The 27040-nt window shown below is 40.6% G+C and overlaps 1 long non-coding RNA gene across 1 annotated transcript in view; it reads right to left on the bottom strand.

Annotated features, from left to right (window-relative positions):
- LOC122550260 (uncharacterized) overlaps positions 1 to 27040 on the bottom strand; it is a 50498-nt gene that overhangs the window by 5106 nt on the left and 18352 nt on the right. Inside the window, exon 2 of the long non-coding RNA XR_006311773.2 lies at positions 25316 to 25403. This is a non-coding gene — a long non-coding RNA (uncharacterized LOC122550260). The remainder of the gene's footprint in view (positions 1 to 25315; positions 25404 to 27040) is intronic.

Below are 27040 nucleotides of genomic sequence, written 5' to 3' on the forward strand. Positions count from 1 at the left end.
GGAAAATTGTCAGTGTTACAGACACCTCTTTCATCAGGACTGACATCTAATGGTAAGAGATTGCAGTCATGGAGAATGGATGGAAGATATCACAGACCTTTGAGGTTCCTTCAATCTGCCTCATGTCAAGGAAGTGAAATTGAATGTCTGCTAGAACCCCTTTGGATAAACAAGTTAGATTCTATTAATTACTTCATTCAGAAACAACGTCTTCAATAATTGGTATTGCTACCAAAGTAAAATCACATGGATCACAGTTAGAATGTGTCACTGACTTGTAATAAGAATGCTGTTTCCTGAACTAGAGTAATCGAGGCATAGGTCCCTTAGAGACTTCCCAAAGCTCTAAGGATCAGATTCCATGAGCAGTGATATTTGCTGTGAATGTTATGTATCAGATTTATTTACTGATACTGTCTTTGTTACTGTTGTCCATAACGTGAAGAGTAAAGACTTGCTACAAGTTAATTCACCAGACATTAAAAACAAGAAAATAATCTTCACGAAAGAAAAGGAAAGTCCAGTGTTGACTGGAAACCTAAAACTTAGAGGCAGCTTTTGACTTCCAACTGACCTCAGCAGCCCTTTCCATTTTACAGTCAGCCACAATTATTTGGATTCCCATAGGGACAGTAAGCTGGATGGCTAAGGTTATAGTGGGTAAAGATTGTTCCTTAAATTGAAATGCAATATTATGCAAACATACAAATTCGATGGAGGAGGTCACTCAGCCCTTGATCTTGCTCCAATGTTCAATATGGTTATGTCTAATCTGAAGGTGCAGTTGTAACCTCACCTTCCCACATAGCCCTGATAATGTTTTATCTTCTTTCTTATCAAGAATCTATCTACCTCTGCCTTAAAAATATTTGAAGACTATGCTTCCGACACTTCTAAGGAAGAGAGTTCCAAAGAATCACAGCCCTCTGTGAGAAAAATTAATTCTCCTCACCTCTTTCTTAGTGGCCAAATACTTATTTACAAACTGTGACCCCTAGTTCCAAATTCTCCCATGAGAGGAAATGTCCTTTCCACAATCACCCTGTCAAGACCCCTCAGGATCTCATGTTATAAGTCACTGCTTTCTCTTCTAAACTCCAGCAGGTCCAAGCTTAGCCTTTCCAATTCTTCATACCTCATTCTGCCCATTCTGGGAAAAATGAGAGCAAAGTGCTGCGGATGCTGCATATCTGAAACAAAAACAGAGAGTGCTGAAGAAACTCAGCAAGTCTAACAGCATCATTTCAACTCTGATATGTGTCTTCTTCAGATCTTACATTAGCCTTGCAAAACTTCTATGAACTCTTTCCAATGAATTTACATCCTTCCTTAAATAAGGAGATCAGCATACAGCGTACTCCAGATCTAATCTCCCTACTTTTGCATTAAATTCCATTCACAATAAACTATAACATCCTACCAAACTTCCTAATGATTTGCTGCAACATTAAAACTTGCTTGGTCACCTTCAGACTTGATTCTACAATGATTTCTCATCCATCATCCCTTCAGCTCCTCAAAATCTCAATTGCTTGCATCGTTTCCAACTGAGGTCATGCTCATCCAGCATGCAATCATCCTCATTAACCTACTTTGGCCCTGATTACTCCATCACCTCAAAATTTAAGTTATACAGCTTGGCCTACCTGAGGTTTCAATGCTCATTGCTAGCCACTTCCAGTATGACCTGCAGAATGTAATGACATGGCTGCCTACCTCCAAACATACTGACTGTACAATATCAAGAGACAATAAACTCAAAAGACCTGATATGCCTCTAGAATACTACATTTGGTCAATACATGTCCTGGCAACACCCCATTCACTTCTGAAACAGAAAGTGTTATGATATTTCAGTACAGGTATTAGCACACATTCAATGCAATGTTCATGTCTGACCACATCTAGGAATTCAATGCAGCAAATGCCCACAGCCTGGCAGCTTTCATCATGTACCAGTCTACAATATCTCCAAGATGCAACAAAGATGGCTGCTGAGTGACAAGATACATACATGAACCATGACCCATTTTCACCATTCCATCACTTGAAGTCAGACAGCTTTCTTCAAAATCCATGGAGTCACTCATAAACATCACCGGAACATGCCAGGGACTCCTGAAGCAAACGCTTCATGGCTTTCATTGATCAGGATGCTCTCTGTAATATGTGACCATGAGTGACTCTGTAGCATAGAATTATGTTCCTCCATTGGCAAGGTTGGAGGTGAGAGAGGCATGTAAAATGCAGGGTGCATCAAGCCTGCCAGTACCAGCCTGCTAAAAGGCTCTTAAGTGACCAAATAATGGTCACTTGGGATCACATCAAACCACCAATTAGATTTAACAAGTAGACCCAAAGTGTCCTTTCTGAAAGCTTTCCCTGGACCCATTGAAAGGTCACCCTTCACAAGGTGTAACTGGTCTCTCCAAGTGGTTTCCCTCCTCCACTGGCTTTTGTACCCTGGTCTCCATTCCCATTTCATAGTGTCCTGTGTTTCCCCTTGATTTAGGAGTGGTCTCCTACCTTGCTTTAGTATTAGCAATAACGAGCACTCCCAGTGACACTGCAGGTGCTAAAAGGCTACCATCCTCTGGTTTGTGAGCATCTCTCTGAGGTTGGACTTCCTGCTGCTGACAGGTAAAATTTCACTTCAAGTCAACAAACGCCCAATGAACTATTTGATGTCTGTGAGGCTTCCTTAAAGATGGGCTTCCATTGACATTTCTGCTGGGGGACAGTGATGGTGGTGATTTGGGGAGTGGAGGGGGTGGGGGTTGCTGGTGATGGTGGTCATCAAATCCAGCCCCACGTTCATGATAATCTTCTGCTCTCTTCAAAACCTCACATTTTGAGAGCCCGGCCATTACCACTTGCAATCCAGGGTCCATCTCAAGAGATGGAGGAGAAAGGGAAAGCAACTGTGCAGCTGAGCAGAGCAAAAGGATTCACATTGCTCAAGCATTCACACTCCAAAAAGGGTCCGTTATTTCTTTAAAAGATATCACCAAACTCCATCACAACGTCCCTTTTGTCTACATTGCTCAATAACACCAAGTACAGTCACAAATAACTTTTTCCAGCAACACAGCTGTAATACAAAAGAAAATTGAACTGTTCAACCTTGCCCATTCCTTTTGCATCAGTCTTATGGATAACTTATCCCTGGTGTTTCCAACAATATGCTAGGCAAGAGGCTGCAGTATGGCTGGGGGAAGGTTGCTATGTTCACTGAGGGAGAGTGAAGATTACCTTGCAAGACACCCTTAAGCAGGGATCTGAGCATAGTCACGTATTGGTCACCCTTCATAATCTCTCCCTTTTTAAAAAATTCACCCTAATCTTGATCCCAAAGCCAATTTACTTCATGAAATGCCTGAGGATGATTTCCCAAATAGGAGACAATATACAAATGCAAATTGTTGTTTGGTGTTGAAAGCTAAAGAGCCGTGCTATCTGAGTGACCAACATATTACATGCCTTTTGAGCTCCAACACCCTTCACATCCAGGGCCCACTTCAACAATGAAACTTATTGCAATTCAGTTTAGTCTAGTGAAATAAAGACAGATGGTAAAGCAATTGTCTCTGCTTCCCACAGCCCCTCGGAAATTTCACACATTTTAGGATGCTTGTAATCAGCATTCACCTCTTTTTAATAATTGCCTCAATGTTCTACATCATTGAGAAGCTAATGCTCAATTTGTAAGCACCAATGTCATAAAGCACATTGCCTTTGGCCATGATTTGGAGATGCCGGTGTCGGACTGAGGTGTACCAAGTTATGAAAGAAGTGAAACTATCATGGTCATTCTAACAGACTTAATAAACAATCAAGGTATTTTTTAATGTATAGTTTCAGTTACATCACACTGTAAACTTTTGCTATGAATTCTGTGCCTTACAATTGTGTCCTCCACAACCACCTGATGAAGGAATGGTGCTCCGAAAGCTAGTGTGCTTCCAATTAAACCTGTTGGACTATAACCTGGTGTTGTGTGATTTTTAACTTTGCCTTTCACTCTGCTTGTCTTGCAAATGGGTGAAGAAATGATTGCAAATGCATGCTTCATGTATTTTCCCCTTCACTGATAGCATGCAGTAGATGTGGATTTCCCGCTTTCACTGAGACTGACTCTCCACACCTTGAGTGTTTCTCAGCCATTTTCCAGGTACAGTTAGTGTATACAAAACAGCAAATGACCACAGGGAATACAGTTCACGGTGGACACCATCAGCTCTGGGATCCTCTGGGTCAGCAGGTATCTCACGTAGCCCCCAAAACCCTGTCCCATTTTACTTCAGTATATGCTAGCAGTTGCATTGTACCCATCCCTGATGTGGAGACATACTACATTGAAATAACTGTCCTCCCCGCTCTTTGAGAGCCAGCATTACACCCTAACAATGTCCATCCTAGTCCTTTATACTCCCCTATGGAGATTACATTGGTGTCCACAACCTACCACGGCCCCCGATGATGTTCCGCATACCCCTTTTATAGCTTGAGTAACTTTCACCATCCTTGGCACCACCTCAACCCAACCCTCCGATTCCTATAAGCCCAGCTGTCACTGTGGCCTGGCCCCTGGACTGTGTGCAGATTGTGCCATAACTGATGGCACCAAGACCTCCCGATCTCCAATCCCTGAGGACCAGCCACACCCACTTTCCAATTTAGTCATTTAGGTGAATAAAGGTGCAGTGCATTTGGCACTTGATAAAGACGTTCGGTTGACATCTTGGTGTGCTGTGCAGGTCATTCTGCCATAACGCAACAGCTATGTTCCTCAGCAAACCTGTGCTTTGGAAAGCCAGTATAGGAATTGCACTGTAGAAGATCACTATAGAAAATCACCATACCTGTTCAGTAGAAAGTTTGCGTTATCCAAATATGTCCACAATCGTCAATCGCATTATAGCCAATTCGCGCTGATGATACATGCATTATACCAGTATGCCATATACTGCAAGACCACACCTTTCCCCCACCCCAGACAGATTCCTACTGACAAGCAGTCTGTCTATGACTCTATAACATGTCAGTACTGATGAACTTTAGGCTCTGGCTGAAGTGCTAACATGTTGAGAGATTTGGCATGGAAAGGCAGGGTGTGCATGCAGGTAGGTACTGAGTGGGTTGAATCCTAAGAGAGCAACTAAACGGCCCTGAGATGTTGCCTTGTCCAGTTAGTGACCTGGATGCCTATCCCTGTGTACTACGTCTTCTTGCAGTAGGCTTTCAATGTGTGTTGCCAGTACACCCTGAAATTCAGCTTTCTGCTTTCTAAGCATTCTGCAAGTGGATCTAAAAGTTGCCCATGAGGATCCTGAGAGATTGGCAAATATTGGATGCCAATGCCCATGGATGGGGAGAGTGGTGCTCATGGATCATTGTCTAGTTTGTTTGTACAGAGATTGGGAAGTTGCATATAAATACGCCAAGATGTGCAGTTATTAACAAGCAATAATCACCTTCAATTTACACCTGCTGTGTAGCAAGACACTAGAAACTTGCTTAAAAGATCAGAAGTCGCATAATACCACCTGACAAAGGAGCAGTCCTCTAAAAGCTTATGATTTCAAATAAACCTGTTGGATTTGATTTCAAATATATTTGGTTTCATATATAACCTGGTGTTGTGTGACTTCTGACCATGTCCACCCCAGTCCAACACCAGCACCTCCACATCATTGCTTAAAAGATGCAGCGAATTGCTCCCAAGGTTGAGAAAGTCTCGCTAGATTCCTTACATGCTTCTGTTACATTTCTCACCATTGGCCATGCCATTCAGACCCCTGTGAGATCCTGTCAGATCCATGACGTTTCATAAGATTAGTCACAAACCAAAATTTCTACTCTCTTTTCTATTATTTTCCATCTTTATTTCAGATTTTCATCACCTGAAGTGCTTTGCTTTCGCACTAAATGATAGTTTGCTCAAATTGAATGTTTATGTATTGGTTGGGCACGTACTCAGCAGGATCTGACTATGGTGCCTTCAAAGCATGAATTATAGCTTAGGCTATCCGAATAACCAGTTGACTATTACACTGAAACAAATCAGGCATGTGAGACTGGATAAAGAGAAAGTGAGGGACAGGATGTACATGTATTTGGAAAGGCAAGGACTGATTAGGGATAAGTCAACATGGCTTTGTGCATGGGAATTAATGTCTCACAAACTTGATAGAGATCTTTGAAGTAGTCACAAAGAGGATTGATGAGGGCAGAGCGGTAGATGTGATCTATATGGAGTCTAGCTTATAGTGGTGCTGGAAAAGCACAGCAGGTCAGGCAGCATCCAACAAGCAGGAAAATCGACATATCGGGCAAAAGCCCTTCATCAAGAATAGGGCAGTGATCTGTATGGACTTCAGTAAGGCGATCGACAAGGTTGCCCATGGGGGACTGGTTAGCAAGGTTAGATCTGATGGAATACGGGAAGAACTAGCCATTTGGATACAGAACTGGCTCAAAGGTAGAAGACAGAGGGTGGTGGTGGAGGGTTGGTTTTCAGACTGGAGGCCTGTGACCAGTGGAGTGCCACAAGGTGCTGGGTCCACTACTTTTCATCATTTATATAAATTATTTAGATGTGAGCATAAGAGATATAGTTAGTAAGTTTGCAGATGACACCAAAATTGGAGGTGTAGTAGACAGCGAAGAGGGTTACCTCAGATTACAACAGGATCTTGACCAGATGGGCCAATGGGCTGAGAAGTGACAGATGGAGTTTAATTCAGATAAATGCGAAATGCTGCATTTTGGGAAAGCAAATCCTAGCAGGACTTGTACACTTAATGGTAAGGTCCTAGGGAGTGTTGCTGAACAAAAAGACCTTGGAGTGCAGGTTCATAGCTCCTTGAAAGTGGAGTCACAGGTAGATAGGATAGTGAAGAAGGCGTTTGGTTCGCTTTCCTTTATTGGTCAGAGTATTGAGTTGGGAGGTCATGTTGCAACTGTACAGGACATTGATGAGGCCACTTTTGGAATATTGTATGCAATTCTGATCTCCTTTGTATCGGAAGGATGTTGTGAAACTTGAAAGGGTTCAGAAAAGGTTTACAAGGATGTTGCCAGGGTTGGAGGATTTGAGCTATAGGGAGAGGTTGAATAGGCTCGGGCTGTTTTCCCTGGAGGAGGAGAGGTAACTTTATAGAGGTTTATATAATCATGAGAGGCATGGATAGGATAAATAGGCAAAGTCTCTTCCTTGGGGTGGGGTAGTCCAGATCGAGAGGGCATAGGTTTAGGGTGAGAGGGGAAAGATATAAAAGAGGCCTAAGGGGCAACATTTTCACGCAGAGGGTGGTACGTGTATGGAATGAACTGCCAGAGGAAGTGGTGGAGGCTGGTACAATTACAACATTTAAAAGGTATCTGGATGGGTATATGAATAGGAAGGGTTTGGAGGGATATGGGCCAGGTGCTGACAGGTGGAACTAGATTGGGTTGGGATATCTGGAGTTGGACCAAAGGGTCTATTTCTATGCTGTACACCTCTATGACTCTATGCCTATGGGTTGATCTAGAAATTGGGTAATGACCATGTTGCTTAATATCCGGATATCCGAAATCATTGTACATTGTCAGAAACTCCTATGCTTGATACATTATTGGATTACCTAATGGAAATCTCCACATGATTAAACTACATTAAGAAAACCAATAATTAATTGAAGTATTGTGGTTTGTGCAATTCTGTGAAAATCTCTCTGATAAACCTCCAACCAGTCAGAAGGAGAATTAATTATTGCCAGAATGATGATGGGCGTGGCATCAACATTAAAGCCAAACAATAAAACCAAAACCTCTAATTTTCTCCTCTTCATCTGACAGGCTCCTGCTACATTTGGTGTAAATGATATCATGTACATTTTTCATCACTGTTTAAACTTGCCAATTATGTTGAGTCTAGTACAAGTAGTTCTGCTGAAAACGCATGTTTCGTCAACACAAATTGGCTACAATGCAATTGACGAATTGTGGGTGCTGTTTGGATAATGCAAACATTCTACTGGACGAGTGTGGCGATTTTCTATTAGCAATCATCTACGGCACAATTCTCTATAACGGTTTTCCATAGCACAATGTTCTATAGCGCGAGGTTGCAGAGGAACACAACTGTCACGTATGCATGTATCAATATCACATCCAGAGCTGCAAACAATATGACCTTAGGTGTAAAGTGAGCTATGTAGACAAGAGGTTAATAAGCTGTTATAGGGATTACTACAAACTTCTTGTGATTGATACAACTGTTCCAGAAGATGAAAATTGAGAAGCTTATATGAAGGGAACTGATGCATTGCCCAAATCGACATAGTAGTGCCAGTCTAGAGGTCCAGAAAGAAGAAAAAAAATAGGTAAAGAAGAGGAGGAAACTATTAGTATCCTCTCAGATTAAAAAAAGAAAGCACATTATGACATTGGTCAAACGTTGGACCATGATGGCATGAACTCTGGTGATTTCAATGCTGATAATAGTTTCAAGGTATTTCTTGGCAGTCTGGGTGCCTTCAACTTTGAAGTTACTGGTCCTGGGAATTTTTTTTCTTCCAATTTGCCTTGTGCACAACTTATTGTTCAATGTCATTGTGTGCAACTTGAGCAAAAATAAACTAAATATCCCATTTTTTAAAAATGTTACAATTAAAACAAGCATTTTATTAATTGAAAACAATCGATTATCAAGTAATACAGTGTGAGTGTAATAGCAGTACACTGTGTGTCAATATTTGGAAATCTTTATTCACCGGTTTCTCAGAAATATGCCGCCAAGTGGAATATGTGCATCACTGTCAACACCAACATTTATTTGACCTCCAGAAGATGATGATGATGTCCTGTTTCCTTGAATCACTGCAGTCTATGTAGTACAGGAATGCCCACTGTATTGCTCGAAAAAGAGTTCCAGGATTCTGGCCAAATGACAAGTGGAAAAATGACAAGATAATTCCAAGGCAAGAAAGTGTATGATTCCTTAGGCACTTGATGATAGGGATCATGGGACTGGATGGAGATATACATGAAGACCCCAACAGTATTGCTTGATGACAAGGTACTGTCTCAGTATCTCACTGAGATACAAATAGCAACCTGACTGTTTAGTCACATTTCTGGACACTGCTCCTAACGTTTTCCTCTTGTTTCTGGTGTCCATTTTATAAATAGTAATAAGTAATACAAACATGACTTTCACTTGCATTACTTTGACAACACAGCCTGAAAGTATTACATGCAATAACATTGTGGTCTGATCATTAATTTTTGGCAGAATGATTACTTGAAATTCCCTCGAATTCTTTTTCTGAGTGTACAGATGATTTCTTTTAGTACATGCACGGTGACTTAAAGGGACCAAATCATATTACAACCTGTGTGGGAACTCTTAGGTCATTCAACTTACAGGAAGTATTATTCAACTTTATATGTCATAACCTCACAATATTCTGACACACTTTGCAACCAATGAAATACTTTTTAAAAATGTTGCTATTGAGAAGTAGGAAACCCAAGGGCCAAAGTGGACATATCAATGAAATAAATGACCAGGTCATTTTTTTGGAGGTGGTCCATTTCTACCAATCTGATTATATTCAAAACATTATCAGCAATTGCTTCTTGTTCTGCCTTCACAATATTGTCTCCAAGATCTTTCAGAGACAAAGGAGAAATTGCTGGGAAAACTCAGCCGGTCTAGCAGCACCTATGGAGAGAAGGCAGAGTTAACATTTCAGGTCCAGTGACCCTTCTTCAGAACTGATTGTAGTGAGCAAAAGGTTGGTATATATGCTGAAGATAGAATGGGAGAGAGGAGTAAAAGATAGGTGGGGATGGAGCCCAGAGAGAGAGAATAGCAGTCAGCAAACAATGAATGGATAATGGTCAGCCTGGGAGAATTAATAGCTGCTAATGGGGACCATTAGTGGCTGACAATAGCTTGGTTGTGGTAGCAGCCCATGGGATGACCTGGCCTGATGTGTGGGTAAGGATGTGGGAGAAAGTGCTCAGGCCATAAAATTATTCAAATTCATATTGAGTCCAGAAGGCTGCAGGATCCCCAAACTTCCAGAGGTTTACCCATGGATCTTTGCCCTTCCTTATCTACAAGCTGCACTTTCCAAACATATGCTGACAACACACAGCATTATTTCTCCATCCTCTCTGTCAACTCCTGCAGGATCCATGTTGTCAGATTAATTGGTGATGTTCCATTACAGATAAACTGCAATTTGAGAAGACTGAAGCCATCATACACCCCACCCACAACCCCTTCCTTGGTTATTGTTTCGGACTAAACTGCAATGTTTTAACTCTTGGTATTTTATTTGACCCTGAATGTCCCCTGCCTCAGCCCTGTCTGCTGCTGAAATCCTCCTCCATACATTTATCATCTTGAGAGTTGACTAATCTGATGTCCTGTTGACCAATCTCCTATCCTTAACATACTTTAGCTTATCCAAAACCCTGCTACCTGTATCCTTCCCACTGACTGATCACTCCTGTGATATTTGGGTCCTTATATCCCAATACCAATTTAAAACCCTCCCCTATTTTTATAACCTCCTCCACCACTAGAATTCCACCACCAAACCTTCTGTTCCTCTGAATTTATGTATCCCCCATCCCTTGTTCTACCACTGAAGGTTACCTTTCAGTTGCCCAAGTGTAATGCACTGGAATTCCCTCCTTAAAAGCCCTTAAATCTTTAAAAAAACCTTCATGAAACCCAATCTATCTGACTTAGGTTTGAACTCAAGTCAACCATGGCAGTATTAATTCAATTATTGTCTCAATATCCCACTGAGGTATAAATAGCAATCTAACTAGCCACATTGTTAGACACTGCTCCTAATGTTTTCCTTTAGTTTTGGTGTCCATTTCTGTATGATTACACTGACTGGAATATCAAAAGTCAATGAATGTGAGCTACATGATGACATAATTAGAAAATAATGTATTTCATTGCCCTGTCAGTAATGGCTCCATGATGTGCAGGAATTTTGAAAGGTTGGGTGCTATTGCTCGCAATGCAAATTTCTGTAATTTTCAAAGGAAAGACTAAGAAAACCAAATGATCTGGGGCACGTTAGCACACAGGTTGTCGGGAGCACAGTAGGGGATTATTATTGATTGGGCTACTTCTGAAAAAGTGTGGCAATCTTTAACCCTGAAACCACAGCAATACAGATAGCTCTTCTATAATGTGATGGTTGTATTCTCATAAACACACCATTATAGAAAAATAACGCTTTAAAAACAGCACTTAAAGTGTTGACAATGTAATCGTGTTACAGCCAAAACATGGGTTAAAAGTTTGCGCTTTAGAGACAGTGTCCCCAGTTCGGCAATCCTGTTACAGCCCATTTGCATTAATGAAACACATTACAGTTGAGAACGTGGTGCTGGAAAAGCACAGCAGGTCAGGTAGCACGCAAGGAGCTGAAGAATCAACATTTCGGGCTATTTCCTGATGAAAGGCTTTTGCCCGAAATGTCGATTCTCCTGCTTCTTGGATGCTGCCTGACCGGCTGTGCTTTTTCAGTACCACACTCTCGACTCTGATCTCCAGCATCTGCAGTCCTCACTTTCTCCTAGAAACACACATTATAGCAGAATGACCTGTCGGGAAAATATTTCATTATTTAAAAACATTTGGGGAATCTGTAATTTTAAAATAAATGTTTGAAATGATTTTTAAAAGTTTATATCACGTGTAACGGGCTTGCTTGTGATTTTTAGATAATAAGCAATAGAAAGCAAGTCAACACAAGAAAAATAACAACAGAGACAGAAAGAGGAATCGGAATAGCTAGCTGCTACCCTTGGATAGTTGTCCAAGTTCTTGAATACGCTTGTTTGGAAGAACTGCGTGGCTGAAACTCAGATTATGTACGCAATATCAATTACCTAATAATGCTGTGATAATCTTTGTTGTTTTTGTTATTCCACATTTAATTTGCTGTTTTTAGTTATAATGACTTGCCATTTAGTTTGCAGCTTCTTGTATGAAGGAAAGAGTTACAAAAAAATTCAATCCAATTTCTTCTTTTGGTGGGGTTCATGTAGTTTTTTTTTGTTTATGAAACCCCATGGGGATTGTAAATGGCAGGAGAAAGTGAGGTCTGCAGACGCTGGAGATCAAAGCTGAAACTTTATTGTTGGAATAGCACAGCAGGTCAGGCAGCATCTAGCATTGTAAATGGCAGTCAATTTCAGATACTCAACTGACGCACAATGTTTCCATCACTTCAGCAGAAACAGACTCTGTGTTTGATGAGCAAGCACTTATGTATTGGGCTGGGCATAAGGCAGAGTATTTGAACTAGCACGTTTGAAGAGCATGTTAGTTTTCAATGCTTCCATATTACACTGGAAATCTTCAAGAGTAGCTGGTGTGTGTGATACTGGGAACCCAATCCTGCCATGCCTGCTCTATTCTTCGAGGTAAAGGCAAATCCAGTATTGGTTGCCATTTGCCTTTGAAAATCACCCTTCCTGCCTCCAGCCAGCACCCAATGGTATCAGTTGGTTGCTGAACTTGCCTTCAGTTCTCTTGGGGTCTTTACAATTAAAAGTTTTACTGGCCTAGAATCGGCTCAGGACCTGAAACTGATCCAGATGTTAGGTTTCCAACCGTAAATGTGAAGACCAGCTCCCATCTTTTTGAAACACATAGGGGTATTTTTCCCTCTTACAGATATGGTGTAAAATGAATGGTGTTGTTACATTTGCAATATCTCATCTAAAAGCTCTGAATATGTAGTATAATTTTCCAACTTCAGATAATTATCCAACTGTCGCTATCTAATCAATGAGGTCGGTTGAAGTTTAGATTTCACTAGCAATAATGATTCACCATGATCAAATCCATAACACTGTTCCAAGTATAATTTATATCTTATTATACTTCATCTACTGACAAGTACTGATAAATAGAATATCTTCTTGTATATGGTCACAAGTTATTGAGGGTAAGATGCCACAGTAGCTTCAGTGAATAAGTAGGTAACGTAAAAGGAGACATGGAAGACTTTTAGCAATGTGTACATAATAAAAAGTTAGCTGAAGGAAATAAAATTAGGGAATAAAAAGGAAAACATATTGTGAAATCTGAGTGTATAGCTGATGTATGGAATGAGATTATGTCAATGTTACAATAAAGGATGAAGTGGTAGACTAATTATCTATTTTAATCCTATCCAAGCAAAGGGGAAGTACTTCAAATGTTGTGGAGGGAAGAATGGATAAAAATAAGGATGTTCTAGTCACTGTCTTCCTATTTCTGGTGTGCCAGAGGACTGCAGGATTGCCAATGTTGAGTGCCTGTTTTGTAAAAAAAAAGGGAAGGAATATATATGACAACTACAGGTCAATCAGTCCAATATCAATGACTTTTAGAGACAAAGATTTAGAAATTGGGTTTCCTTAAATTTTGGTGGAGTCATTTAAATCAATGTGGGCAGGATGCGATTTTCATTCACACATTCCCGTTGACATATTGTCCGTACTGTGCACAGCCTTTGAGCACAACAGGGTCTCCTGTAGTGCTGTTTGCTGATCAATGCATCAGTCAGTCTTTTCCTCTTAAAAGCCTACTAAAGGAAATGTGCACACCTGAAGTCGTGATTAGCTGAACATCATTTTGCAAGAAGGTCCCAGCAGGATCTGATCTCGTGACACTGCACTGGATACTCTGTCGAGAGGTGGGGAAAATGTTACAAAACACAATTTGAAGAGCAATTGAGAGCATATCACTCAAGAGGTGACTGCCAGTTTGATGCTGTGCGTGGGACAGCAATGCAATAAAGTGTACAATTCAAGAAATAATGGATACCCACAAGAAAGTATCACAATAATTAGGGGTACTTTTAATCTTCAAATTGATTGGACAAATCAACTTGGGAAAGTTCGCCTGGAAGGTGAAATCATGGAATGTATTTGGAACAATTTCTTTCAAAAATATGTTTTAGGACTTACTAGGGAAAGGCTATTTTGGAGCCTGTAGTATGTAATGGGATAGCATTAATAAGAAACCTAATATGAAGAAATCCTCCTGGCAAGAATGATTACAATATGATGATTGTGTTCAGTCTGAAGTTGAGAGATATAGGCAAGTTCGTTGGATGTTCCTTTGTTAGAAGGGGCTAGTGCACTTACACAGATGCCACAGATGTGGGTGGCATGGTGGTTAGCACTGCTGCCTCACAGCGCCAGAGACCTGGGTTCAATTCCCGCCTCAGGCGACTGACTGTGTGGAGTTTACACATTCTCCCCGTGTCTGCATGAGGGTGCTCCGGTTTCCTCCCACAGTCCAAAAATGTGCAGGTCAGGTGAATTGGCCATGCTAAATTGCCTGTAGTGTTAGGGGCCAGGGTAAATGTGGGTCTGGGTGGGTTGCGCTTCGGTGGGTCGGTGTGGACTTGTTGGGCCGAAGGGCCTGTTTCCACACTGTAAGTAATCTAGTTAATTGAAATCTTTTCTAGCCAGTTGTGGTTGTCAGTTAGTCATTTCAGTCCCAAGCCATTGCCGCAGAACTTCCCAAACAAAGCATCCTCAGCAAAAATCACTTTCAACTGCTTCATCATTGACCTTTTAATAATCCTAAGATCTAACATGGGGCATTCATTGATGATTGCACCATTTTCGGTACTATTCATAACTCCTCCAATCTTAGAGCAGTTTATGTCACCATGGTGTTAAACTGGATAACTTTCAGACTTGGGCTGATAAGTGGCAAGTTATGCCAAGCAATGTCAAGCTCCAACAAGAAAAAAATCCAACCTTGAACTTCAATAATATTACCATAGCTCAATCCTGCCAGTTTACCATTGACTAAAAACCAAATTGGGCCTGCCTTAGATCTACCAAGGCTTAATAAGCAGGTCAGAGGCTTGGAAATCCTCTGGTGAGTAACTCACCTCCTGACTCTCCAAAATCTGTCCATCAAACTAGGAATGTAATGGGTTACTTTCACTTTCCTGGATAAATGTATCTCCCGCAAAACCCGACGTCATCCAGGACAAAGTAGCTTCTTGAATGGCATATCAACCACCATGCAATACATTTACTCCGTCCATCATCAATGCAGAGATGCAGCAGTGTTAACTATATAGAAAATGCATTGCAGTAACTCACCAAGGCTCCTTTGACAGCATCTTCAACCACAGCATCTAAAAATAACAAGGCAATAGCAGCAAATGGATGAGAACACCATCATTTGCAGGTTTCCATTCAAACAACACAACAACCTGACATAGTCATATGTCACTGTCTTTACTATCATAGGATCAATATCTAGGAATTCCCTTCCCTGCAGCAGCATACCTAAACTAGATAGACTCCAGGATTCAAAAAGGCAACTCTGCAAATTCCTGTGGGAGAGAATTCCACAAGTTCACAACTCTTTGAGTGAAGAACCTCTTCCTCATCTCAGTCCTGAATGGTTTACCCCTTATTTTTACACTGTGACCCTTAGTTCTAGACTTACCCAACATCAGGAACATTCTTCCTGCATCTAGCCTGTCAAGTCCCATCAGGATTTTATATGTTTCTATGAGATCCCTCCCTCTTCCTTCAAAATTCCAGCCAGTACAAGCCCAGTCAATTTAGTCTTTCCTCATTTGTCAGTCTGGTGAACCTTTTCACTGGACTCCCTCAATAGTAAGAATGTCCTTCCTCAGACTAGGAAACCAAAACTGCACACGATACTCAAGGCATGGCCTCACCAAGGCCCTGTATATTTGCAACTAGACATCCCTATGCCTGTACTCAAATCCTCTCACTATGAAGGCCAGCACGCCATTAGCTTTCCTCACTGCCTGCTGCACCCATATGCCAACCTTCAGTAACTGTTCCACCATGACATCCAGGTCTCGTTGAATCTCACTTTTTCCTACACTGCCTCCATTCCGATAATAACATGCCTGCCTGTTTTTGCAACCAAAGTGGATAACCTCACACTTATCCACATTATATTGCATTTATCAAACATTTGCCCACTCAGCCAGTCTCTCTGAGTTACCCTTCAGCCTCTTAGCATTCATCTCACAGTGGACACTATCACTCAGCTTAGTGTCATCTACAAATATGGCACTCAATTCCTTCATACAAATCGTTAATGAAAATTCTGAGCAACTGAGGTCCCAGCACGGAACCCTGTGGTATCTCACTCATCATTGCTGGCCACTCTGAAAAAGACCTGTTTACTCTAACTGTCTGCTTCCTGCCTGCCAACCAGATTTCTATCCATGTCAATACATTACCTCCGATACATTGAGCTTTAATTTTGCTTACTAATCTCTTATGTGCAACCTTGTCCAAAGCCTTTTGAAAGTCCACATATACAACAACTACTGATTCAGCCTTGTCCACACTGGTCAGATCCTCAAAAAAGTCCAGAAGATTTGTCAAGCATAATTTCTTTTTAGTAAAATCTGATTCTGTCACCACTTTCTAAATGCTCAGTTATTACATCATTAGTAATTGACTCCAGCATTAGAGGGCGTTGCACTGAGTTTGGAGCTCACTTTTCTATTATGGGGATGTTGGCAAACGCAACGACAGAACTAGCCAATGCAACTATGTTGCCATGAAGTGACTGTTGTCTCAGCTTCCACCATAACATAGATAACATTTTTCCAATGTTCTAACATTGCAGTGAAGTGGTTGTATCTGATTAGATTAGATTCTCTACAGTGTGGAAACAGGCCCTATGGGCTAACAAGTCCATATCGACCCTCTGAAGAATAACCCACCCAAACCCATTTCCCTCTGCCTAATGCATCTAACACTACGGGCAATTTAGAATGGTCAATTCACCTGACCTGCACATCGTTGGACTGTGGGAGGAAACCGGAGTACCTGGAGAAACCCACGCAGTCACAGGGAGAATGTGCAAACTCCACACAGACAGTCACCCGAGGCTGGAATTGAACCTGGGTCCCTGGCGCTGTGAGGCAGCTGTGCTAACCAATGAGCCACCGGGCCACCCCTGACCTGCTATGAGGTGCTTTACAGTGCTGCTACCATGAGGGGCATACAGGCTCTGACAAAAATCTATTAATATGTGCACCAGCACACTACTGAGGTGCCACCCCAGGAGGGGAGTAGCAGTTGCTCCATAGAACTTGAACCTGATGTTCTTTATCAATATGACTACACTTGTGCTATGCTGCACTGTTACACTGCCAATGGCAGGTGGGTGCCTCCCAAGCAACCAGTCTTGATTGCCACATCCAAGTGAAGGTAATGCAGGCATCTCTTAGGCCTGTGGGTGCTTGGGGGTGTGCTAAATAAGTCCTCCATTTAGAAATCATGCTGCAGTCATTGAGTTGCACGGTACTGGCACACTAGGTCAGGCAAGGACATCTGCAACATTGGCAATAAGGGAACACACTTGGGTGATTTGTTCTTTTTTGTTCACGTAATTAGATGTGTTGTGGATAAAGATGTGTTTTGAAGGAGTTTGTTGGCAGCTACTATTGCAGACATTAAGCTGTAAATGTAGATTGTGAAATGGAAGGGACAATGGTGCTTGGGATGAGGAAGTTATTTTGAAGTGCAAGTATTTGATCTGCAATCCACTACCTCACATTCTGGTCCAGTTGCACAAGATCCAGAAAGCCTCCTCCCTCCTCGCAGAACATCCCCGACTACAGCTTCAGTTTCTAATGCCTGGCCGTGCTGTAGACCAGAAAGCAATGAAAGAATTTCCTTGATGTGTGGGACAGATAGCCCTCTCTACTCCTTGCCTGGACTTTTAAACTGGGAGAAGGCACATGCTGGAATCCGGCTCCCACACGGGAAAAGTTACAGATCAAGGAAAATACTTTGAAAACATTGCACCTGCAACTTGGGAGTAGCCCTTGAATTAATCCAATTTTAAATCCCAATTTGCAGCTGCTCTTCTCATTTTTAGTGAGTGATGTTTAAACCCAGGATGGACATCATCAAACAAGCTTTGAATCCTTGCTCGTGTTGATTCTCTGTCTGTGTGCACCCTTCTTCTGCATCTACCCCATATGACTCACTTTGGAAGCAGCCACCAAGAAGGTCCACACTCAGTAAGTGATGGAAATCCTCAATTGCAGCAAACGCAAATCAAATTTTAACCCAACAATCAGGTCTAAATTAATTGTCACTTGGAAAATCATGGGATATTCAATGAATGATAGATTAAAAACAAAACACGTTTGACGAATATGATTGAGCTTTTTATAATGTAATAGAGAAGGTTAATGCGAACAATGCAGTTGATAGTTGTTTTGAAAATCCATTTATATTTATTTAATACCATTTACAGTAGAAAGAGGAAGGGTGAACCAATTCCTTTCCTTGTCTGACTACTCCAATGGTTACAACAAAGTTTGAATATAAAAAGTTGGTGATATTGTCAATTTGGTTCCTTAAGTAATGAATAAAGAACTACTTTATACTAAAGAAAACTTACTCAAGCAAAGATGTGAAGATTATTAAAAATATATATACAAGGACACTTCTGAAAAGAATAACACACAAGCACACATACGCACCCTGAAATCTGCGAACAGGTAAAACTCTGCACAGAGTTGTCTTAAAAGCATTTTGTCTACACAACAGTTAAATTCAGGAAGAAAAAAAAATCACTGATTGTCCAAAATGTTGGTCAGTGGCTAAATTCATTCTTGTCACTGGGCCGTGTTCGTGTATCAGTTATGGCTGGCTGAATTTGTTTTTCTGGAGATAATGGTGTTAATATTGAATTCTCCTTTAGGACCCTCCATTTGCTGTGATGAGTCTGTTTGGAGGGATTTGGGCCAAGCTCAGGCAGGCGGGATTAGTGTAGTTCGGGATTACGATCAGCATGGACATCAGAGTGTGCCTGGGAAAATTAACAAACAATGAAATTCACAAATATCTTGGAGAAACCTTTTTGGGATATCAGTGAATATTTTTAAGTGTGGCCTTACAGAAAGTCTGCAGTAGTAAGTTGGATGGGTTCTTTCTTGATTATATGTTTTATTGAGATAGGTCTCTTGATTAAACTTAAAAATATAAGCCATTAGTTTGATGTTAGCCTGGAGAAGTGTTTTTTAGAGGAATAAGACAGTGCTATTTTCTGGGTCTATAGTTTGGAAGAAGCAAAAATGGCCCTTAGTAGGGTGATATGCTCTTCTTGTTGGATGTGGGAGTTCAGGGAGAGTTTATGTGTTACTGAGGCTTATATCTGCAATAAATGCCATTGGTTGCGAATGCTATCAGATTGAATGAATCAGTCAGAGGCAGTGAGGAGTTTACAAGAGCAAGGAGGTGTGATGGATGGCAGTTACAGGAAGGGAGAAATGTTGCAGAGACAGTCACATAGATGGATTATTTCTAGAAAAGGTGGGACCCAGGGAGATAATGAGGAAAGAGATCAATTTGAGACTAGTACAGTTGAGAACAGAAGAGAGTCAAACAGTCAGGACAGACATGGACAAAGCAGAAAACAAATAGGACTGATAAGTTAAACTTTAACTGCATTTATTTTAATGCAAGAGGCCTAAGAGGGAAGGCAGATGATCTCAGGGCATGGTTAGGAACATGGGATTGCAATATCATAGCAATTACAGAAACGTGGCTCAGGGATGGGCAGGACTGGCAGCTTAATGTTCCAGGAAAAAATTCTACAGGAAGGACAGAAAGGGAGGCAAGAGAGGAGGGGAAGTGTCATTTTTGATAAAGGATAGCATTACAGCTGTACTGAGGGAAGATATTCCCAGAAATACATCCAGAGAAGTTATTTGAGTTGAACTGAGAAATCAGAAAGGGATGATCACCTTATTGGAATTGTATTATAGACCCCCTAATAGTCAGAGGGAAATTGAGAAACAGATTTGTAAGGAGATCTCAGTTATCTGTAAGAATAATAGGGGTGGTTATGGTAGGGGATTTTAACTTTCCAAACATAGTGTTAAGGGTTTAGATGGAGAAGAATTTATTAAGTATGTACAAGAAAATTTTCTGATTCAGTATGTGGATGGACCTACAAGAGAAGGTGCAAAACTTGACTTACTCTTGGGAAATAACGCAGGGCAGGGGACTGAGGTGTCAGTGGGGGACCTCTTTGGGCCAGCGACCGTAATTGCATTAGTTTTAAAATAGTGATGGAAAAGGATAGATCAGATCTAAAAGTTGAAGTTCTAAATTGGAGGAAGGCTAATTTGAAGGTATTAGGCAAGAACTTTCAAAAACTGACTGGGGGCAGATGTTCGCAGGTAAAGGATCAGCTGGAAAATGGGAAGCCTTCTTAAATGAGATAACGAGAGTCCAGAGACATTATATTCCTGTCAGGGTGAAAGGAAAGGCTGGTAGGTGTGGGGAATGCTGGATGACTAGAGAAATTAAGGTCTTGGTTAAGAAAAAGAAGGAAGCATATATTAGGTGTAGACAAATCAAATGAAACCTTAGAAGAGTATAAAGTCAGTAGGAGTATACTTAAGAAGGAAATTAGGAGGGCAAAAAGGAGACATGAGATAGCTTTGGCAAATAGAACTAAGGAGAATCCAAAGGGGTTTTACAAATACATTAAGGACAAAAGGGTAACTAGGGAGAGAATAGGGCCCCTCAAAGAACAGCAAGGCGGCCTTTGTGTGGAGCCGCAGGAGGTGGGGCAGATTACTAAACAAGTATTTTGCATCAGTGTTTACTGTGGAAAAGGACATGGAAGGTATAGAGTGTAGAGAAATAGATGGTGACATCTTGAAAAATGTCCATATTACAGAGGAGGAAGTGCTGGATATCTTGAAATGGGTAAAGGTGGATAAATCCCCAGTGATTGCTGGGCCTCTTGCTGAGATATTTGTATCATCGATAGTCACAAGTGAGGTGCCAGAAGACTAGGGGGTTGGCTAACGTGGTGCCACTGTTTAAGAAGGGTGGTAAGGACAAGCCAAGGAATTATAGACCAGTGAGCCTGATGTCGGTGGTGGGCAAGTTGTTGGAGGGAATCCTGAGGGACAGGATGTACATGTATTTGGAAAGGCAAGGACTGATTCAGGATAGTCAACATGTCTTTGTGCGTGGGAAATCATGTCTCACAAACTTAATAGAGTTTTTTAAAGAAGCTACAAAGATGATTGATGAGGGCAGAGCAATAGATGTGATCTATATGGACTTCAATAAGGTGTTTGAAAAGGTTCCCCATGGAAAACTGGTTAGCAAGGTTAGATCTCATGAAATACAAGAAGAACTAGCCATTTGGATACAGAACTGGCTCAATGGTAGAAGACAGAGGGTGGTGTGGAGGGTTGTTTTTCAGACTGGAGGCCTGTGATCAGTGGAGTGCCATAAGGATCGGTGCTGGGTCCCTACTTTTCATCATTTATATAAATAATTTGGATGTGAGCATAACAGGTATAGTTAGTAAATTTGCAGATGACACCAAAATTGGAGGAGTAGTGGACAGTTAATAAGGTTACCTCAAATTACAACTGGATCTTGATCAGATGGACCAATGGGCTGAGAAGTGGCAGATGATATTTAATTTAGATAAATATGAGGTGCTGCATTTTGGGAAAGCAAATCTTAGCAGGACTTATACACTTAATGGTAAGGTCCTGGGGATGTTGCTCAACAAACAGACCTTGGAGTGCAGGTTCATAGCTCCTTGAATGTGGAGTCGCAGGTAGGTAGAATAGTGAAGAAGGTGTTTGGTATGCTTTCCTTTATTGGTCAGAGTATTGAATACAGGAGTCGGGAGGTCATGTTGCGGCTGAACAGGACATTGGGTAGGCCATTTTTGGAATATTGCATGCAATTCTGGTCTCCTTCCTATTGGAAGGATGTTGTGAAACTTGAAATGGTTCAGAAAAGATTTACAAGTATGTTGCCAAAGTTGGAGGATTTGAGTTATCGGGAAAGGTTGAATAAACTGGGGCTGTTTTCCCTGCAGCGTCGGAGGCTGAGGGGTGACCTTATAGAGGTTTATAAAATCATGAAGGGCATTGATAGGATAAATAGACAAAGTCTCTTCCCTGGGATGGGGGAGTCCAGAATGAGAGGGCATAGGTTTAGGGTGAGAGGGAAAAGATAAAAACGAGAACTAAGGGGCAGAGGGTGGTGTGTTTGGAATGAGCTGCCAGAGGAAGTGGTGGAGGCTGGTACGATTGCAACATTTAGAAGGCATCTGGATGGGTATATGACTAGGAAGGGTTTGGAGGGATACGGGCCAGGTGCTGGCAGATGGACTAGATTGGGTTGGGCTATCTGGTCAGCATGGACGAGTTGGACCGAAGGGTCTGTTTCTGTGCTGTACATCTCTATGATTCTATGAATGGTTAGATTGAAGGGTTTGTTTTGATGCTGTAAGACTCTAGCCTCTTTAATAGAATGAAAACCTTGTGTGAAACAGACAAAGCCAGGAAGGGAGAGACAGGGAGAGGGAGAAAGAGATGACATGCACAGACATGCACACCAGGAGAACTGGAAATGAAAATTTACCCTCTTGTTCTGATAAATCCAGCAGTTAATTGTGATGAAAGCTGCAAGAGTTTTTTAAAACAAAGAACTGCGGATGCTGGAAGTCAGAAACAAAAATAGAAACTGCTTAGAAAACTCAACAGGTCTGGTAGCATCTGTGGAAAGAAAGCAGAGTTGACATTTCAGGTCCAGTGACCCTTCTTCAGAACAGACTTTTTTAATACATGTTTTTAGAAAAAAGTGCATCGACAAGATTAGATTAGATTCCCTACAGTGTGGAAACAGGCCTTTCGGCCCAACAAGTCCACACCAACCCTCCGAAGAGTAACCCACCCAGTCCCATTTCACTCTGACTAATGCACCTAACACTATGGGCAATTTAGCATGGCCTATTCACCTGACCTACAAACCTTTGGACTGTGGGAGGGAACCGGAGCAAACCCACACAGACACGGGGAGAACGTGAAAACTCCATACTGACAGTCGCCCGAGGCTGGAATCAAACCTGAGACCCTAGTGCTGTAAGACAGCAGTGCTAACTACCAAGCCATCATACCAAAACAATCTTATCCATATGAAACAGCAGCACAGAACAGAAAATTAAGGGAAATAAATTCTAAATATGTGTAGTCCCAGTTCCCCTCAGTTGAGTTGCCAAGTGGGTTGGCATAGGTTTCTGGTAAGCGATAGGGAGTTTCAAAGTGAGGAAATTATTCAAAATCAATTTTCCCTCCTTCACGAGCTTCAAAACAATCAGTTCCTTTTGAGATTCCCAAATAGTCTACTATTTGACAGAACAACTAATTTTTATAAAACCAGAAAATGAATTACCAAAACAGCCTAGATTTTAAATATCTCATCATTCAAACTTTTTTAAAAAATAAAGCATCAATCATGTAAACCAGAACATGAATTGAATTACTGTTCTCACCAAACTATATCCAGTTATTTTGGTAGATGTTTTTAATGCCTGCTTGTCACAGCCATAGAAAAATCCTAGAACTAGGCAATTAGGAGCTCAACTGCAGAATTTCCATTCCATCCTCCACCCTAAATTGAACGGGAGATCATCCCTTAAGATGTGTAGCCTCATCCATAATGTGTTGAGTTTTGGGTGAACCCAAGATCTATTACTTTCAGTGAACTGTATCCTAACATGAGCCTTGAGGTAAAGGGAAAATCTTTTCAGTGTTATTTCCAGCAAGAAAAAATATCTGAGTGAATGTAGTCATTTTTCTGTGCTTTTAATTCTATTTTCCTGGCCTTCGAATTAACTTTCATTATGTTAATAGAAGCTTCAGTCAATGTTTCTGAACAATCTCACAGCTAGCGGTCTGCACAATCACCAAGAGTGGCTGTCGTCAGCAATGTACTGACACAGGAAACTGTGAGGCCCATTTATCAAATAAATTGCCATTTTATCAAGTTCTAAATGTTTTATATTTGTTTTATTTTCCTAACAGCCATCCAATTTTAATTTAAATAATCAAATTTAGCTTCACGTCTAAAGCACTAAATCTGAAGAAATAGCAGAAACTCTCTCAGAGGGAATTGTAGAGAACCTTTGTGTGGACGATTGGATTTGGATGAGCATAATTGAATTGAATGGACGTTATTAAATGGACTTATTCTATGAAACAATTTTTGTGTCAAAGCTTGTTAATGCATTAGAGGCCAGTGGCACAAATAAGAACATGCAAGCATTTCAGTACTTTCCATCTGATAGTACAATTCTATTTCTTTATCGGTCTTACAAAGATCTGAAACTAACTACTCCTCCCTGCCTGTGTATCGTAGTGGTTGAGTTTAAGTATGACAAATACAAAGAAAATAATTAAGTTGAAATTTGCTTTCAGTGCAGATATTAATGGTGTTGTTATATATGCTCGAAGCTCCCACTTGTCTTAATGTATGGTCAGTGAACCTAAGTTGTACCACAAGACATGTGACAACAGAAAAATTGGCTACCAAAATTCAATTCATTTTACATGGGCCTTTTAGGCAGTTAATCTTTTGCCAGAAGCGTACTTTCCCGTTGATGAGAGAAAACAGAAATTGTGAAGTAAATTCCATCCATCCCATAGTTATTTTTAAGTAGTGGATGAAGTCATGTGTCCCCATTATGGCCACTCCGAGCAAGCATGAGGAAAATAGTACAATCATAATGTGGGAGTAGGAATGAAATATTAAGCCTTTCTGTCTGATTGCCTCCATTTACAAATATATTATAAACAGCCAACACAGAGGAAAAAATATTGTATGTGAAAACAAATAATTATTACATTGTAGGTGCAGTCCAATATCGGTTGCCAATTACTTCAAAATTCTTTATTTTCTATCGAAAAGGAATAAAAATCTAGATATATGAAATCTTGTCCTGCAAGTTGTGTTGAGGGCACCAGAAGACTTAATGTTAATTCTTGGCAATTTATTTGGCGGATATTTGAGTAATTGAAAACTACAATTAACAGACATATGCAGTCATCTAAAGAGAAAGAGACACTTGTTCAATTTGATTTTAGGTTTTCTTTTTACCAGTGATGATTATTATTTATTTTAAAACTTATGTTTCCCAGTATAATAGATAAATTTCAGAGAAAATGTAATTTAATTAATTTTCTCCTAATGACGAGGATTCAGTCAGGTTGAGTGCTAGATTGTCCTAGTCACCCACAGCCTCATAGTATAATGCAGCGACCCAGGTAATTTCTGGGGACCCGGTTTCAAATCCCACCATAGTAAATGGTGGAATTTGAATTCAATTAAAATCTGCAATGATGATTCTAGTCTCAAGAAGACCACAAATCCATTGTCAATTGTCAGGAAAATCCCATCTGATTCACTAAGGGAAGGAAACTGATAACCTTACCTGGTCTGGACTCCATGTGATTCCAGACCCACAGCAATGTGGTTGACTCTTCACAATGAATGCTGGCCTAGCGAGTGATGCCCTCATCCTGTGAATGAATATGAAAACATACATAACAATTTGTACTTAATATCTTCAAAGGCATAATATAATATAAACTTACATTACCAAGAGCATGAAGACGTTTTTTGGGGAATTAAAAGTATTCATTTAAGGATCTTCTTCTAATGGGTTAGGTAGATGTTGCCACAGGATACATTGAGCTTTTACTTTTATTTGACTGTATTCTATCACTCACAGGCATTCCTAATTATGCATTTAGAGCATTAGAAATTGTGTTCAGTTTTTATTTCTGACTAATTAACTGCAATACAAAAATAAAGCTAAGAGTAAAAGAAATGAAAATGGTCCTACATCTAAATGGTCTCAAATGGTTAGTAAGAGAGGGTTGGCTGTATAAGTGGATGATTAACTAGGGTTCTTGATCATTCTTGTACTTGTGGCATTTAGGTGGGAATAGAATATAATTGGCTCTGATGCTGCCCATAGTCAAAAAGCCATTTTATTTTCTATTGTTTAGCTTGCATGTGATGAATGAAGTCATAAAGTCATAGAGTTATAGAGCCATACAGCATGGAAGCAGACCCTTCGGTTCAACCAGTCCATTGCTGATTATAATCCCAAACTAAGCTAGTCCCACTTGTCTGAGCTTGGCCCTTATCCCTGCAAACATTTTCTTATTCATGTATTTATTTAAACATCTTTTCAACACTGTAACTGCACGCGCATTCACCACTTCTTCTGGAAGTTCATTCCATACAGGAACCATTACTTGTGTAAAGACATTACCCCTCATATATCTTTTAAATCTTTCTCCTCTCACCATTAAAATATGCTCCCTGGTCTTGAAAGCCCCTATCCTAGGAAAAAGACCTTTGCCAACCACCTTATCTGTACCCCTCATGATTTTATAAACCTTGAAAAGGTCACCCCTCAAACTCTTTGCAAGATACGGCAGGTCTATTGGTACACATCAAATTAGATCTTAGTATGATACCTACCTTCAGGAGCACAGCAAAAATGGTGCAAAAATAGGCAGTAGTGTAAGCTCAGCTAAATGACAGATCTTTTTCTATATGTTTCGTGCATTATTCTCTTGTTATTCCCTTGTTTTGCATGTACAATTAAGAAATATATATTGTACCTCTTTTCTTCAACTGCAAAGTTTTATTTTAACATGCTCAAATATCTGTAAATAAAACAGGAACTATATATTTAATTAAACAAATGGGTTGATTAGTTCTTTCAATACAAATACATTCGTTTCAGCTTAACTAAAGTCAATAATACATTTTCTAACTCATTACGTCTACTTTTATTGCTGCCATAAGAATGTGAGCAGTGCAAACTGAATCACTGAGAGGATTTGTAAGCAATGAAAGGATTAGCTTTACAAAGTTACCCTGGTGGCTGATTTAAAAACAGCCTCTGTCACAATGAGGAAACACCCAGAGCAGCAGAAAAAAGCGACTTTCCGTGCTCATAAAGGGCTCAGATATGATTAACATGGTAACTGGCTTTTTGACCTACATGTGTTACATTAATAATTTATGTGTGGATTAGTTGGGATCACATGATTGTAGACAGACATTGGATAGGCTGTTTTCCAAACAACATGTGCTGCACAATAGGCCAGATCTCACACTGCTTTTCTCCCATTCCCTT

The sequence above is a fragment of the Chiloscyllium plagiosum genome, unplaced genomic scaffold, assembly GCF_037043375.1.
Source record: "Chiloscyllium plagiosum isolate Xiang-an unplaced genomic scaffold, Cpla_swu_hap1 HiC_scaffold_5, whole genome shotgun sequence".
NCBI classification, from domain to species: Eukaryota; Metazoa; Chordata; class Chondrichthyes; order Orectolobiformes; family Hemiscylliidae; genus Chiloscyllium; species Chiloscyllium plagiosum.